At 42.9% G+C, this 17,874-nt stretch overlaps 1 protein-coding gene across 12 annotated transcripts in view; it reads left to right on the top strand.

The window, feature by feature from the left end:
• Window positions 1-17,874, top strand: part of PTPRS (protein tyrosine phosphatase receptor type S) — a 332,155-nt gene that overhangs the window by 71,888 nt on the left and 242,393 nt on the right. For 6 of the 12 annotated variants that reach the window (XM_087871781.1, XM_087871693.1, XM_087871615.1 and 3 more), the window contains exon 1: window positions 625-769. The exons of the other annotated variants lie outside the window; for them this stretch is intronic. The gene's annotated coding sequence lies outside the window, so the exon portion shown is untranslated. Of the gene's footprint in view, window positions 1-624; window positions 770-17,874 lie in introns of those variants that run through there. 12 annotated transcript variants of the gene reach the window in all.

Raw genomic sequence — 17,874 nt, 5'->3', positions numbered from 1 at the left:
TCTTTCTTCTTTAATTTTCTTTTCTTTTTTTCTCCTCTTCTTCTCTCCTCTCCTCCCCTTTTCTTTTATTTTCTCTTTTATTTTCTCTTTAATTTTCTTTTCTTTTTTTTCTCTTCTCTTCTCCTCTCCTCCCCTTTTTTCTTTTCTTTAATTTCTTTTCTTTTCTTTTTCTCTTCTCCTCTCCTCCCCTCCTCTTTTCTTTTCTCTTTTCTTTTTTTCCTTCTCCTCTCCTCTCCTCTCCTCTCCTCTCCTCCCCTTTTCTTTTCTTTAATTTCTTTTCTTTTTCTCTTCTCCTCTCCTCCCCTCCCCTCCTCTTCTCTTCTCTTTTCTCTTTTCTTTTTTTTTTTTTTTCTTTTCTTTTCTTCTCTTCCCTTCCCCTCCCCTTCTCTTTTCTTTTCTCTTTAATTTTTTTTCTTTTCTATTCATTTCATTTCCCATCCCTGTATATGCAATAAATCTTTACCCCCCCAAAAAATCGGATATTCCCCGCATGGCAAACTTGATTGCTGGGATCTTTTCCGCGCCTCCCTCAACCCCCCCCTTCCCCCTTTCCCCCCCCCTCCTCCTCCTCCCCGGCTGTTCCCCTCCCCTCCCCTCCCTCCCTCCCCTCCCCACCCGCTCCCCTTCTCCGTGGGGCCCCCTCCAAGCTCCTCCCACTCGCTGCGCCTTCAAAAGTTGGATTAACCCGAACTATAGAAGACTGTTTGCTGTTTCTGGCGAGGCTGGACTGGGGGGGAGAAAACCCCGGGGTCTCCCTGCGACTGGATGGGTAAATTGGAGAATAAGTTACTTTTTTACTTTGTTTGTTTGTCGTGGTTGCTGTGTTTTTTTGGGGGGAAAAATAAATGCAAAAAAAGAGATACATTGTGCCTTAGATCTTTGCAAGAAGAGGGGAAAAAAAGAGAGGAGGGGGCGAAGATCTTTTCTGGCTTGGGAGTGGGCGCTGAAAAAATCACGAGTGGGTTGAAATCTATCTACCTATTTCATTTGCAAGTTATTATTATTATTTTTTTGTTCTGCTTTGAATCTTGCTTCTTTCTGCGCCTCCCCGAGCCGCTTCTTCTTAACATCGTCCCGTTTCTCCTTTTCCAAATTTTTATTATTATTATTATTATTATTATTATTATTATTATTATTATTATTATTATTATTATTATTATTATTATAAAATTGGGCTGCTCCCTCGAGCCAAATCGGATTGTAAGCCCCCCCCCAGTTTTGTTATTCAGTCCGGTTTCTCGTTTTCTTTGGAAAATTGGGGGGGGGGAGTTCCCTCTAATTGGAAGCAGATGGGGACCCCCCCCCAGGCGATCCAGAAAGGGTCTTTCTTTCCCCCTCCTTTTTTCCCCCCTTTCTTGGGGGTGGAGATTCAGGGGACCCCCCTCCCAGCCAGAAAATGGGGGATCCCTGCCCTGTACCCCCCTTTTTTTTTCAGTAGGGTTGGGTTGGTGCCCTACCAAAATGCAAGCTTTTGGGTTTTCCGTTGGGAAATTTTAAGATTATCCCCGTGCAACCGAGAACCCGTTGAAAAAAAATACTACTTTTTAAATGCTCTTTGTCCTTTCGCTTCTTTTGCCCACAAACTCACTTTTTTCCCCCTTTTTTTGCGAGGTGCAGAAATTTTTGCAATTCTCACCCCCCCCATTTCTCTCTCTTTCCCTCTGTCTCTCTCTCTCTCTCTCTCTCTCTCTCTCTCTTGCAGGCAGGAATCCTCGTCCTCTCTCCCCCCCGTTTGTGTTTTTCTTTCCAGTTTTTCCTCCATTCCTCTTCTCTCTCATCCATTTTTTTCCCCGTTTTCTTTTAAACCAATCCCTTGCTTTCAGCTGGAGAAAGGAGACGGTTAACATTTTTTGCATATGTGTGGGGAAGGGAAGAAGGGCAGAAAAAAACGCTGGCTCTGCCTGCCCCTCTTCTCTGGATTTGGCTTCCCTTTGCTAAGAAATCAAAATATGATTTTGCAGAAAATAAAATCCGAGGGGTTTTTGGTCTCTAGGAATTCCTGCGGCCCGTTTTTTTTTTCTTATTATTTTCTTTTAGTTGTTTGCATTTGCTTTTCTTCTTTTTCTTTTCCTTTTCTTTCTTTCCCTTTTTATTTTATATTCCTTTTTTTTTTTGTTGTTGTTGTCTTATCCTTCTTTTCATTTTTATTTTTTCTTCTCTTCAGTTTAAAGAGAAAAAGATGGGTTCTTCTTTGGAAAAATCCATGTGGTGTTGTTTTTGTTCTCTTTTGTCTCATTTTGTATCCCAAATTCCAGGAGGGAGGGGGAAACAAAAGAGGTTTTGCAACCAAGTGGAAAAAGGGGGGAAAAAAACACTTTTTGCATTGAAGGATTTTGTATTCGGTGCTCTGTGTGTGTGTGTTTGTGTGTCTTTTCTTTCTTGGAGTCTTTTTCGTTTTTTGTTTTTTTTACAAAATAACAACGGTTTGTTTCATTGGGCCTGGCGTGGATTCCAGGGTTTTGTTGCAAAACATATTAGCAACCACCAGAAAAATGAATTTGACCCTTTTGGATGTATTTGGAGCAGGCTGCATTACATTTCCAGCAAGGCTTAGAAGGCTGAAGTGGGGTATGCAAATGAAATTTTTGGAAAGTTTGCTTAAAATCTAGAGAGGCCATTAATTTATTTTTTTTCTTTCCCTTCTCTTCCCTTCCTCTCTTCCAAACGAGCATCTCAAATTCTTCCTGTTGTTTATTCAGCGATTAATGAACAAAAGATGGTTGGTCACTCTATATAGGATTTAAATCAGAGGTCTCCAAACTTGGCAGCTTTAAGACATGTGGACTTCAACTCCCAGAATTCTCCAACCATCCTGGGGAATTCTGGGAGTTGAAGTCCACCCGGCTACAAGGTTGCCAAGGTTGAGAAACATTGATTTAAAACATTAGAAGTGAATTATTTAAACCCAAAATGAAATCCGGCTTTCACCTGAATCTTGATGGGTCTGAGAGCAAATAGGAATCTGCTATTTGTCAAAGCCTTTTCAGCTTTTGAATGCAAAGCTTGTTCTGTGTCATGCTTCACAAAATCACAAATATTTCAGCGACCAAGAAAAGGGGAAGATACAGTTACTGAGAATTGAACTCGCCAACAGACATTTAAATGTTAGAAGGAAAAGTTTTCTGGAGTGGGGGGGAACTTTTCCGGAGTGTTGGGTTGAGAGTTCTTGGTTACCACCCAATCCAGAGCCAGGCACCCTTTGACTCTGTGGGACTACAGTTTCCAACATCCTCAGCCACAAAAGCCACACTGGTTGGGGAGAGGGAGATTTTACCCAATGCTGGTATTCCTTGACTTACAATCGCTCGTTTAGTGACCATTCAAAGTTACAAGAGCACTAAGAAAAGTGACTTATGACTGTTTGTCACACTTATGACCGTTGCAGCATCCCCACATGATCAAAATTTGGACACATGGCAACTGACTCATATTTATGACGGTTGCAGTGTCCCGGGATCATGTAATCTCCTTTTGCAACCTTCTGAGAAGCAGAGTCAATGGGGAAGCCAGATTCACTTAGCAACCGTGTTCCAACTGCAGTGGTTCACTTAACAACTGTGGCAAGAGAGGTTGTAAAATGGGGCAAAACTCACTTAGCAACTGTCTTGCAAAATTTTTGAGTTCAGCTGTGGTTGTAAGTCAGGGACTACCTATACATGTAGAGAAAGCTGGTGGATCCTGGTAGCGGCTAAGAGTTTGGCCCTTTTAGCGCTGCTATAAAGAAACTTTCTCCTGGTCTTGCAAAATGCAAAATAAACTGTGGTTTGCTTGCTTTCACTGGTCTTGGGTATGGGCTGAAGTGAATGGATAGGATGCCTTTCATATTAGATTGTATTTGTGTGGGAGAGAGAAAGGGAAAAAGAGAAAGGAGAGATGGAAAGAGAGGGGGAGAGGAGAGAGGGGGAGAGAAAGGAGAGAGGGAGAGAAGGAGAGAGGAGAAAGGGAGAGGGGGAGAGAGGGAGAAAGAAAGTGGGAGGAGGAGAGAGTGGGGGAGAGAAAGAAAGGAGAGATGGAGATGAGAAAGGGAGAGGGGGGGGAGAGAGAAGGAGAAAGAAGAAATTGAGAGAGGAGGAGAGAAAGTGGGAGAGAAGGAGAGGGAGAGCGAGAAAGAAGGAGACATGGGAGAGAGAAGGAGAGAGAGGAAGAAAGAGAAGGTGAGAGGGAGAGAAGAATGGGAGAGAAGGAGAGAGAGAGGGAGAGGAGAGAATCAGGGAGAGGGAGGGAGAGGAGAAAGAGAGGGAGAGGAGAGAGGGAGAGAGAGGGAGAAAGAAAGGAGAGAGGGAGAGGAGAAAGTGGGGGAGAGAGAAAGAAGGAGAGATGGAGAGAGAGGAGGAGAGAAAGTGGGAGAGGAGGAGAGAGGGAGAGCAAGGAAGCAGGAGAGATGGGGAGAGAGAGTGAAGGAAAGAGGAAGAAAGAGAAGGAGAGAGGGAGAGGGGGAAAGTGGGAAAGAAGGAGAAAGAAAGAAGAGAGGGAGAGGAGAAAGGGGGAGAGAAGGAGAGAGGGAGAGCGAGGAAGCAGGAGAGATGGGGAGAGAGAGTGAAGGGGAGAGAGAGTGAAGGAGAAAGAGGAAGAAAGAAGGAGAGAGGGAGAGGGGGAAAGTGGGAAAGAAGGAGAAAGAAAGAGAGGGAGAGGAGAAAGTGGGAGAGAAGGAGAGAGGGAGAGCAAGGAAGCAGGAGAGATGGGGAGAGAGAGTGAAGGAAAGAGGAAGAAAGAGAAGGAGAGAGGGAGAGGGGGAAAGTGGGAAAGAAGGAGAAAGAAAGAGAGGGAGAGGAGAAAGTGGGAGAGAAGGAGAGAGGGAGAGCAAGGAAGCAGGAGAGATGGGGAGAGAGAGTGAAGGAAAGAGGAAGAAAGAGAAGGAGAGAGGGAGAGGGGGAAAGTGGGAAAGAAGGAGAAAGAAAGAAGAGAGGGAGAGGAGAAAGGGGGAGAGAAGGAGAGAGGGAGAGCGAGGAAGCAGGAGAGATGGGGAGAGAGAGTGAAGGGGAGAGAGAGTGAAGGAGAAAGAGGAAGAAAGAAGGAGAGAGGGAGAGGGGGAAAGTGGGAAAGAAGGAGAAAGAAAGAGAGGGAGAGGAGAAAGTGGGAGAGAAGGAGAGAGGGAGAGCGAGGAAGCAGGAGAGATGGGGAGAGAGTGAAGGAGAGAGAGGAAGAAAGAGAAGGAGAGAGGGAGAGGAGAAAGGGGGAGAGAGAGGAGGAGAGTCAGTGAAAGAAGGAGAGACCGAGAGAACAAAGAGAGGGAGAAGGAGAGAGGGAGAGAAGGAGAGCAAGAAAGAAGAGAGAGATGGGGAGAGAGAGTGAAGGAGAGAGAGGAAGAAAGTGAAGGAGAGGGGGAAAGTGGGAGAGAAGGAGAAAGAAAGAAGAGAGGGAGAGGAGAAAGGAGGAGAGAGAGGAGGAGAGTCAGTGAAAGAAGGAGAGACAGAGAGGGAAAGAGAGGGAGAGAAGGAGAGAGAGAAATGCAGGGCCTGGGGATGCCTGCGATTGTCACTGATCTTCAATTTCCTGCCCTTTTGTGGCTGGAAAGAGAGAACAATGGGGGGGGGGGGGAGAGGCTGCCTCCTTAAACAGTCCCTAAAAAAATGCACCCTCCAGGCTGCTTCTTGTGTTCTTCAGGTGTGGATTCTTGCCCAGGGCCAGGTGGCCTTACCTGCAGAGAGGTGGGCAAAGTTTTGCCAGTCAGGTCCAGCGCCTCCATCCAAGGCCTGCAATGACCCCGAGGGAAAATTGGTGTGGTGTGGCTCCTTTCACCCAGGCGTGTGTGTGTGTGTGTGTGTGTGTGTGAAAGGGGGCTGTTTGCAGAGTTGTGATTTATGAGTTTTGCCGTGGGGTCGCTGGGCCTTCAGCCCCGCTGGCTTTGTTCTGTGAAGAAGAGGTGGGGGACACCAAAGGTTGTGGGGGGGGGAGCCAGAAAGGCCCAGAGGACGGACAAAGGATTCGAAAGGGTGTCGCTTTATTTGTGTTATTCTTTTGCAGCAATCTTTTCTCTCTTTTTTTCTCTCTCAGTATTTGGATATGATTTTGTCCCTCCCAAGGGTTGAACGTTTGAGCAAAAGAGGGCTTCTCTACTCTTCATCTTTTCTTCCATCCATCCATCACTCCCTTCTTTCCTTTTATTGATCCATCCCCATCAATCTCCTGTTTCTTCCCTGCCCATCAGTTTCTGGTCTTCCATTTCTTTGTCTATTCCTTCCTTCCTTTCCTCTTTCTTTCTCTCCTTCCTTTCCCTCTTTTTACTTCATCCTGTTTTCCTTCCATTCTGATCTTCCCTCCTTCTTTCCTCTTTCTTTCTTTCCTCTTTCTTGTCTTCCTTCCCTCTTTCTCTCCTCTTTCTTTCTCTCATTCCTCCCTTTTTACTTCCTCCTGTTATCTATCTATCTATCTATCTATCTATCTATCTATCTATCTATCTATCTATCTTTTCTCTTTGTTTCCTCTTTCTTGTCTTCCTTCCCTCTTTCTCTCTTTCTTTCTCTCCTTCCTACCTTTTTTACTTCCTCCTGTTATCATTCTTTCTTTCTTTCCTCTTTCTTTCTTTCCCCCTTTTTACTTCCTCCTGTTTTCCTTCCTTTCTGATCTTCCTTCCTTCCCTCCCTCTTTCTCTCCTCTTTCTTTCTCTCCTTCCGCCCTTTTTTATTTTTTCCTGTTATCTCTCTTTCCTCCCTTTTTGCTTCCTCCCTTTTTCCTTCCCTCCATCCTGTCTTTCTTTCCTTCCCTCCATCCTTTCTTTTCATTTTCATTTTTTTTTTCATTTTATTTGATTTATATACCGCCCTACTCCCGAAGGACTCAGGGCGGTGAACAGTCTTTCTTTCCTTTCTTCCCTCCCTCCCTCCCTCCTTTCCTTCCTTCCTTCTTTCTTCCTTCCTTCTTTCTTCCCCGCACTCATTTCTTCCCTTCCTCTGTCCCTCCCTTTTTTTCCTTCCCTCCTTTCTCCTTCTTTCTTTTCTTCCTCCGATTAGGCCCCTGGCCCTCTGTGAAAAGCAGCATTCATCCTCAAAGACAGAATTTTCTGTCATTTTTCTTAACAGTTCGATATTTATAGCCCAGCCCTGCTCCGCTGCGTGTGGGGGAAAAAGAGGAATAGGGAGGGGGCCCCCACAAAATTGGAAGCTTTACATAAGAATTAATTTAGATTGTTCAAAATGTGTCAGTGTGAAGTGCGCATTGCGTTCCTTTGCTTTCCGAATACCTTCAATCTCTTCCTTTTTAAAACAGACAATTTCTCACTTGTTTGGGGGTTCCCCCCCCTTTTTTTTTTTGAAAGTAGACAGACACAAAATGGTCCCTTGAGAAAGAGAGGGAGAGAAAGAGAGAGGTGCGTGTACAATTTTCTCCATCTCATAGCAATAAATACTGTACATTTTTCTCAAATTATGTACGGAACAGATCTCCAAACCTGTGATGTGCAGGTTTTGGGGGCAAAAATTAGACGCAGGATTAAGAGTTGAGCTAGTTTCTTTTTCCAGGCTCCCAGACAAAGAATATCAAGCTGTGATACCTTTGGCATATAGATAATACTACTTAAAAACAAAACAAGACAAGACGTTTCTAGTCCTCATGATTCTGAGTTAAACAGAAATGCATGCTGTTCTTTTTATGTCATCCTCTCTGTGGCTTTCTTAAATCTACTAGTAGAGTCTAAGGAATGTTCCTTTAATCCAGTGCTTCCCAAATTTTTTTCCTTTACAAGTAGTCCTTGACTTACAACTGTCCGTTTAGCGACCGTTCGAAATTAACAATGGCACTGATAGGACCGTTTTTCACACTTAAAACCGTCGCAGCATCTCCTTGGTCATGTGATCAAAATTTAACCTCTTGGCAACTGACTCGTACTTATGACGGTTGCAGGGTCACGCGATCTCCTTTTGCGACCTTCCGAGAAGCCAAGCCAAGGGGGAAAGACAGATTCACTTAACAACCATGTTGACTTAACAGCCGCAATGATTCACTTAGCAGTTGTGGCAAGAAAGGTCGAAAAAAACAGAGCAAAATTCACTTAACAACCATCTTGCTTAGCAACGGCAACGTTGGCCTCCATGGTGGTCGTAAGTCAAGGACTATCTGTATGACCGAAACCGCTTCTCATAACATCTTATCAAACTCTCAGGACAGGCCTTAAGTCTCTTCATTCCGCACCTTCCTAACTTTGAAAGGTCGCTGAATGAATGGTCGTAACTCAAGGACGGCCTGTAGCGTAAAAATGAACGGCGTTGAATCACCTTGATGGCATTTCAACGAATGATCGATTTTCGGCATTAATGCATTAAGACATAGGGAGATATATAGGAGGAGCCTGAGTGGCGCAGCAGACTAATGCTACTGTTAAAGGTAGTATTTAGCTTCCAGCTGCCTGCAATTACTGCAAGTTCAATTCTCACCAGGCTCAAGGTTGACTCAGCCTTCCATCCTTTCTAAGGTAGGTAAAATGAGGACCCAGTTTGTGGGGGCAATAAGCTGACTTTGTATAAAATATACAAAAGTATGAAGGCTATTGCTTAACGCATTGTAAGCTGCCCTGAGTCTCCAGAGAAGGGCGGCATATAAATCAAAATAAAATAAATAAATAAAAAAATATACATATACATATACATACATACATACATACATACATACATATGGCAATTTGAAATCCATTTAAGCATCCTTGCGGTGATGGCTAATAGGTTCTGTGCCATTTTCCAATGGGGGGGGGCGGAATGCACTTTTATCCAATTTTGGATAATTTAGCCAGGTTTGAAAAGCACTGCTTTAATGATTCCCATACATTATACACCCATTTTTTAATTTTATTTTAATTTTGCCTGCAAAGCGCACATTTTAAGAAGCTGCTTTGTGACATGCTCAACTCCCTGCCTGCATAACCACAGGAGTTGCCACATCGGATACCCCACCTTGCGGGCAAGAACAAAGTTTGACGCAGTGACTCCCGCAGGGGGGGGTTGGCAGCGGCCTCGCATTTTTGAAGGTGGGTGCTTCTGTGCTCCATGTATGTCTCTGTACGTCCTCGTCTTACGACCTTACGAGCTCACAATGTCTGTTCTTAAGGGAGACGTTAAGTGAGTTTTGCCCGATTTTACGACCTTTCTTGCCTCCGTTGTTAAGTGAATCACCCCAGTCCTTAAATTAATAACACTGTTGTTAAGTGAATCTTGTCTTTCCCCAGATTAGGGCAGTGCCAAATACATTTCTGTTGCTAAGCGAGACAATTCTTAAATGAGTTTTGGCTCCGTTTTACCACCTTTCCTGCCTCCGTTGTTAAGTGAATCACTGCCGTTCGTAAGTCAGTAACCCAGTTGTTAAGTGAATCTAACTTGCCCATTAACTTTACTTATTAAAAGTATAAGTAAATGTAAGTAAATCCTGGGACACTGGGACCGTCATAAATACGTACCCGTTGCAAAGCATCTGAATTTTGAAGATGTAACCATGGGGATGCTTCAACAGTCGTAAGTGTGAAAAAAATGTCATAAGTCATTTTTGGCAGTGTCTCATAATTTTGAATGGTCACTAAATGAACTGTTGGAAGTCGACGACTAATTGTACTGGGTTAGGTACAAGGAAGAGGGCATGATGGAATCGGTTTGCTTAATGCAAAATATAATAGTTTGATAAATCATGTCAGTTTTAACTCGTTTTTATTTATTTATTTTATCTTTTTTGCAAAAAAAAAATTTATTTTTAAACAAACAAAACATAAAACATCCTTCATCCATTACAATTTCAAGCAGTGTGTCGATCGGTTACAAATCCCTTGTGCTTCTTCCCCATAATCATATTTTACTAATTATCTAACTTCTCATATTATCAACCTGATATATATCTTTATATCATTATTCTCATTTGTCCTTTATTTAACGATGGCATTATCATTCCCCCCAAAAAAATATTTTCACATATTATATTCTAACAATTCATTTTATATTTCATATTTCATTTCCATGTTTTATTATCTAGCCATTGGTAAAATAAATCCCATATCTTATAATATTGTTTATCTTCTTGTTCTCTAATTTCAAATGTCAATTTACTCATTACAACACATTCCATGATTTTCCTAATAACTTCATCTTGCTCGTTTTTATTAATTTATCTATCAGATTTATACCCTGTCTTTTTTTACTATGTATGGGTAACTCAAGGTAGCAAACATTTGTAATACTCCTACAGCATCCTGTGATTAAAATATGGACATTGGGCAACTGAGTCATATTTATAACGGTTGCAAAGTTAATGGGGAAGCCAGATTCACTTAACAACCAGGTTACTAACTTAACAGCCATAGTGATTCATTTAACAGCTGGGCAAAAAGTGGGGCAAAATTCACTTAACAACCGTCTTGCTTTGCAACACAAACTTTGGGGTCAATGCAAACCGGGGCAAAATTCACTTAACAACCGTCTTGCTTTGCAACACAAACTTTGGGGTCAATGCAAACCGGGGCAAAATTCACTTAACAACCGTCTTGCTTTGCAACACAAACTTTGGGGTCAATGCAAACCGGGGCAAAATTCACTTAACAACCGTCTTGCTTTGCAACACAAACTTTGGGGTCAATGGTGGACAGACCGGGGCAAAATTCACTTAACAACTGTCTTGCTTTGTAACACAAGTTTTGGGGTCAGTTGTGGACATAAGTCAAGGACTACCTGCAATTTCATACAGATTCACTTCTAGCCAACCCAGCTTTAATTTTTTTTTTTAAAAGCAATCCAAAATAAACTGTATTAAATTCATAGAGAATCGGAGAGCAGCAGATTAATAGGATCCTGTGCAGCGGGTTGGACTGGATGACCTCTTGAGTTTTTCTCCAAAATGGTTGATCCCATGTCTTACCTAGGGAAGAAAACTGTGGCTGCTCTATATCATCACAATCAAAAGGAATAAAGTCCGTGCACGCCAAACTTGAAGGAATGTAAATAGTATAATTGACTACAGGATTGTTGCTACTTGTCTAAAGGTAGCATAATAGGAGAGAGAGCAGGTTTAAAATTGGCTTTAATTTGAGCAGCTGCAAATATAAAAGGCCCTACCCACCTTTTCAGGGATATGACAGTTCAGCCTAAATTGCTTTTAAGGTGAGTGGACTTCAACTCCCAGAATTCCCCAGTCAGCGTACTTTAAGGTGGGTGGACTTCAACTCCCAGAATTCCCCAATCAGCAAATCTGCCTGGGGAATTCTGGGAGTTGAATTCCTCCCATCTTAAAATACATTGGTGGAGGAATTTTGGGGGTTGAAATCCACCCATCTTAAAGCATGCTGCCTGGGGAATTCTGGGAATTTAAATCTGCACCTCTTGACTTAAAGCATGCTGATTGAGGAATTCTGGGAGTTGAAGTCCATCCTTAAAGCATGCTGGGAGTCCACCTATCATAAAATGTCCTGATCAGAGAATTCTGGGAGTTGAAGTCTACCCATCTCAAAAGCAACCCAGGTTGAAAAACATTGGATTACCGGCTCCAAGTGAGGAGTGCAATTAATACCAGTGAAATTAGTATTCCCTACTCCATACACACAGGAAGCTTGTGTGAAAAATCTGATTTTTTGGGGGTGGGAGGAATAATAAATAGGGAGGCCTCTGCCACGTAATACTTTTTTTTTTCCACTTCATCCACCAGGATGATCGTGGGAAAACATCTGTCCAAGTTTTTTTTTGCTCTCTTTTTTGTTGTTGTTGTTGTTGTTTTGGGTGGTGTGAGTTTTTGAAGGCAGCCTTTGGAAAGTTGGCGAAATATTGTGGGTCATGTCCCTATTCAGTGGTGTGGCTGAAGGGCTGCCTCTTCTGCACAGCTACTCCTCTTTCTCTGAATGCCGGAAGTCGTGCTGTAGAACTTCCACATCCAGGAGCAGTTAAGCTCAGAGTATTGGGCACTTGAGGCAAGCACACAACAGAGACTATGCTATTAAACCCTTAAACCAAATTTAGTGGAGTTTCTTCTGCCTTTTGGTTGCCAAGGAGGAGATGCAAAAGGCTTTTGAGTTTATACATATATTTTAAAAAAACTTTAAATGGGATCACAATGCTGATAAAAAATGCTGGCAGTTTTGAACTTTGGTTATTGGATGTAGCGATCCAAGTGGAGGTTTTATAGGCCCTGATGTGCTTTGAAGTTCTTTTCAATAATAATATTTTTTTTTTTTAAAAAAAGAGTGTGTTTAGTGGTTAAAGCACCAGGTTAAAAACCGGGTGACGAGTTCTAGTCTCCCCTCAGGCAGAAAGCTAGCTAGGAGATTTTGAACCAATCGCCAGAAAATGGAGAATTCTAGTCCCTCCTTAGGCATGAAAACGAATTGTGTGACTTTGGGCCAATCACTAGGAGACGATGAATTCTAGTCCCACCTTTGGCATGAAAGCTGGCTGGGTGATTTTGGGCCAATCACTAGGAGACCGTGAGTTCTAGTCCTACCTTTGGCATGAAAGCCGGCTGGATGACTTTGGGCCAGTCACTAGGAGACAGTGAGTTCTAGTCCCGCCTTAGACATGAAAGCTGGCTGGGTGACTTTTGGCCAATCACTAGGAGACGGTGAGTTCTAGTCCCGCCTTGAACATGAAAACATGCTGAGTGACTTTGGGCCAGTCACTAGGAGACGTTGAGTTCTAGTCCCGCCTTAGGCATGAAATCCAGGTGGGTGACTTTGGGCCAATAACTAGGAGACCGTGAGTTCTAGTCCCACCTCTGTCATGAAAGCCGGCTGGGTGACTTTGGACCAATAACTAGGAGACCGTGAGTTCTAGTCCCACCTTTGGCATGAAAGCCGGCTGGGTGACTTTGGGGCAGTCCCTCTCTCTTAGCCCACCCCGCCTCACAGGATTGATTTTGTGGGGAAATTAGGAGGAGGACAAATTATGTTCACCGCCTTGAGTTACTGATAAAAATAATAAAAGTGGGAACAAAGATATTCCAACTTTTGTTCCCACAATATTCGAGGGGCTGCCACGAAGAAGAGGGGGTCAACTTATTCTCCAAAGCACCTGAAGGCAGGACAAGAAGCAACGGGTGGAAACGCATCAAGGAGAGAAGCAACCTGGAACTAAGGAGGAATTTCCTAATAGTGAGGACAATTAACCAGTGGAACAGCTTGCCACCAGAAGCTGTGGATGCTCCAACACCGAAGGTTTTTAAAAGGAGACTGTGGACAGCCATTTGTCGGAAATGGTATAGGGTCTCCTGCTTGAATGGGGTTGGACTAGAAGACCTCCAAGGTCCCTTCCAGTTCTGTTCTATTCTATAAAATGTAACAGATGAATAGATAAAAATAAAGACAAGCATTTGGCCAGAGGTTTTGCATTCTGTCTTCACATTTTGCGTACATGTGGGTGGTTAGCCTCCTGCTTGGTAGTGTAAATATAAAATTAATAACAATTATGGGCACAGTCCTGAAACAATCGGTGCATTATATCATTGCCATTGCTAAAGTCACCACCAGTCAATGGCAGAAGCCAGCTTTACAGGTAGTCCTTGAGTTACAACAGTTCATTTAAATGTCTATGAGATTGTCCGTCATCCAGGTCATGATTGTCCCAAAGATGCCTTTTCAAGAGGCAACTGGACTTTCTGGGTTTATCTTTGAAGATGTTTCGCTTCTCCTCCAAGAAGCTTCTTCAGCTCTGACTGGATGGTGGGGAATGCAAATGACCAGCTGTCTGCAAGGAGTATCAATCCTTCCATCCTTCACCTTCCAGTCAGAACTGGAGAAGCTTCTTGGAGGAGAAGCGAAACATCTTCAAAGAAAAAACAGACAGTACAGTTGCCTCTTGAGAAAAAGCACTTTTGGGACAACAGTTCATTTAGTGACTTGTGAAAAAAGTGACTTGTGACCATTTCTCACACTTACGACCATTGCCGCATCCCTGTGATCACGTGATCAAAATTTGGCAACGGGTTCATATTTATGATGGTTGCAGTGTTCCAGGGTCACATGATCTCCTTTTGTGACGAGCAAAAGTCAATGGGGAAGCCAAGATTCGCTTCACAACCTTACTTAACAGCTGCGGTGATTCACTTAACAACTGTGGCGAGCAAGGTCGTAATATGGGGCAATGCTCCCTTAACAACCGTCTCGCTCATTGTATGAGTTTAAATTTTGGGGTACTGGAGTAAAATTGATACTTAATTGATTTGTTATTGAATATGTTTAACTAATTAGAGAAATTATTATAAATGGATCACTTTTAAAATAAGAGATAAGAATATAAATAATCGATGAAGTAATAGAATGGTAATAATGAATTGTTTAAGTCAATATGAAGAAATGACAAGATGTAGTTTAAGAATTGAAAATAAGTATATATATTTAATTGGTTTCTAGTAATATGTTGATTATTTGAAATAGTTGATAAAAGAATCATTGGTGATTAGAATAATAGAATTTAAGGAAATAATTGGGGATTGTATCCTGTTATGTGAATTTAAACTTAAGGGTTCAAATTTTAAAGAGGGAAAAGAAAAATTGAACTATAATAGGATGAGAAGTTAAGATAAAGGGTAATATTGGTTTCTTAAAATTAGAGAGAATAAATATTATGAGAAAAATTGAACATATAAAATTGTGTTAAAGATGAACAAAAATTTGTACAAATTTAAGACCGGGCCAATATTCTGTTGAGAAAACATGTATTGTATGTTTGTTTGTGTGTTTAAAAAATAAAAGAACCTGTAGTACAGTGGACTAAAGCACTGTTATTAACATCTGCTGCTTGCAATTACTGCGAGTTCAAATCTCACCAGGCTCAAGGTTGACTCAGCCTTCCATCCTTTCAAAGGCAGGTAAAATGAGGACCCAGATTGTGGGGCCAATAAGCTGACTTTGTATAAATATACAAAAGTATGAAGGCTATTGCTTAACGCATTGTAAGCCGCCCTGAGTCTCCGGAGAAGGGCGGCATATAAATTAAAGCAAAAAAAAAAAAAAAACTTTACTAAAAACAAAACAAAAAACAACCATCTCGCTGACCAACAACAGAAATTTCGGGCTCCGTTGTGGTCATTAAGTCGAGGACTACCTGTAACGCCTTCAGCAGCAGGACCTTGGGAACGTGGGACCCCCCCACCGCCCCCCAAAAAATGACCAAATCCAATCTGAACATCTGGCTGTGTGAGGAACCATAATAATCGTATTAATGGGAAACGATAATAGGAAAATGTGGTCTGTCTCCATCTGCATTTTTTTTCCCAACAGCTGGGATGCTGTTTGGAAAACAGTTTGAATTTTTCTTTTTTCTTCGTCCATTTTCCACCCTGCACAACAACTGCCCCGCTTTATTGGACCCAGAATTGGCAGTCGGTTAAATAAACAACGGCAACAGCTGAAAATCAGCTGCTGGAGGGGATACAGTGCTGTGTATGTGTATGCACAAGATGCCTTGAATCCCTGATCCCAGTATAAGCCTCCAGGTATTAGTGTGCTTAAGTGTGCTTCTTAGAGCTGGAAGGTATGTATTTTTGGGGTTTGCCTTGGTTGCCTAGGCAGCTTCAATGTTCCTTGGCATGGATTTATTTATTTATTTATCATATTTGTATACCGCCCTACTCCCAAAGGACTCAGGGCAGTGAACAGCCAAAATAACATACAGAGACATACAAAAGTTAAAAGCTATTAAAAACAGATTAAATAATTTAGGCTCAAAAAATTAAAAACATCCAATTGATCTAAAAAAACATTTAAAACCCAATTTAAAAGCCAATTTAAAAGGGAGAGTTAGGCCAGACCAGCCTGTTGGAATAAAAACGTTTTTAGGGCGCGGCGGAAGATGCGTAAGTCTTGGATCCTCCGTATCTCCAGGGGGAGCCCGTTCCAGATCGTAGGTGCCCCCACAGAGAAGGCTCTCCCCCTGGGGGCCGCCAGTCGACATTGTTTGGCCGACGGCACCCTGAGGAGCCCCTCTCTATGGGAGCGAACTGGTCGGTGAGAGGCTACTGGTGGCAGAAGGTGGTCTCGTAAGTACCCTGGTCCTGAGCCATGGAGCGCTCTAAAGGTGGTAACCAAAACCTTGAAGTGCACCCGGAAGACCACTGGGAGCCAGTGCAGCTCGCGCAGGAGGGGGGTCACATGGGAGCGCCACATCGCTCCCGTCACCACCCGCGCGGCCGCATTCTGGACCAATTGGAGCCTCCGGGTGCTCCTCAAGGGGAGCACCCGGAGAGGCTTTTTGATTGTGTAGGTTTTTGGCTGCAGCAGAGTGTTGGAGTGTGGGATGCTTTGGCATGCCAGGCCGTGGCCTTTTCTGGCCCATTCTGGGGTTCCTTGTCCTGCCTTCGCTGTTTGGGAGCCTTCCCTGAGGGCCTTCGGATGCTGCCGGAATCGCTGATGGCGTTTTGCAGGCTATATAGCAAGGTGGGGTTTATTTGGCCTTGGAGGGGAGGCCACCAGGAGATCTCAGAAGGGGAAGTTGAATTGGAAAAATTAAGAAAATATGATCTCAGAAAGAGGCCAGGATAGTCCACTTCTAGGATGCTGAGGAAACTAGATTTGTTTTATTTCTGGCAGATTTTATTGCGACTTCTTTTCATGGACTGGAATTTTGCCTGATCTAAATTCGGATGCTTAGCAGTTGGTTCGTGTTTAGGACGGTTGCACCGAACCCGGGGTGATGGGATCCCTTCTTGCGACCTTCTGACAAGCAGAGTCCGTAGGGAAGCCAGATTTACTGAACAAGCGTGATACTTGCTTAACAACGGCAATAATTCGCTTAACGACTGCAGCGAGAAAGGTGGTAAAATGGGACAGAATTCCATTTAACAGCTGTCACGCTTAGCAACCGAAGCTTGGGGCTGAATTGTGGCCGTAAATCCAAGACTACCTGTATCTCATAGAATTACAGCCTTGTGGTTTGGAGGGTATCCTCAGAGATCATCTAGTCTGTCCCTATTTGCCACGAGATGGATGGATGGATGGATGGATGGATGGATGGATGGATAAGATAGAGAGATTAGATAGATGGGGAGAGAGAGGGAGAGATGAGAGATAGAGAGATAAAATAGATTAAATAGAAAGATAGATAGATTAAATGGATGGATGGATGGATGGGGAGAGAGAGAGAGAGAGAGAGATGAGAGATAGATAAGTTAGATTAGACAGACAGGCAGACAGACAGACAGATGAGAGGTAGATAAATTAGATTAGACAGACAGACTGAGAGATGAGCGGTAGATAAATTAGATTAAATGGACGGATGGATAGATAGATAGATAGATAGATAGATAGATAGATAGATAGATAGATAGATAGATAGATAGATAGATAGATACCATGTTTTCCCGAAAATAAGACCCTGTTTTATATGTTTTGAACCCCGAAATAAGTGCTTGGCCTTATTTTCGGGGAGGTCTTATTATTTTGGGGCACGTGGAGCAAGACGGGGCTCCTCTTGCCATCTTACCTGATTTCCAGCTCCATCACGTTTCTTGCTGTTGTGTGCAGGAAAAATTGTATCGTAAAAAAACACTTCTCACAAGTTCCAGTCAATTAATTCCAACTTCTCGAACACTCACCCCTTCACTAGGTCTTATTTTCGGGGAGAGCTTATTTTCCACGGTGGGGCTTATTTTAGCACATGCGCTCAAAAGCCCGATTGGGCTTATTATCCGGGGAGGTCTTATTTTGGGGGAAACAGGATAGATTAGATTAGATAGATAGATAGATAGATAGATAGATAGATAGATAGATAGATAGATAGATAATCATATGGCAATTGTCAACGATCTGAATTTTGATCACATAACCATGGGAACACTGCCATGGTTTCCAGTCATAAGTCCCTTTTTTCAGTTATAACTTCACACAGTCACTAAGCAGATGGTCGTACATCGAGGACTACCTGGTCTCCCAATGCATCCCTTCCTCTTGCCATCCCGGCTTGGAATTCTGGGACTTGTAGTTCCCAG

The sequence above is a fragment of the Pantherophis guttatus genome, chromosome 1 (genome assembly GCF_059756535.1).
Source record: "Pantherophis guttatus breed Tessera chromosome 1, ASM5975653v1, whole genome shotgun sequence".
In the NCBI taxonomy this organism is placed as follows: Eukaryota; Metazoa; Chordata; class Lepidosauria; order Squamata; family Colubridae; genus Pantherophis; species Pantherophis guttatus.
The sequence above is the reverse complement of the archived record's forward strand: the minus strand, read 5'-3'. Positions and strand labels throughout refer to the sequence as shown.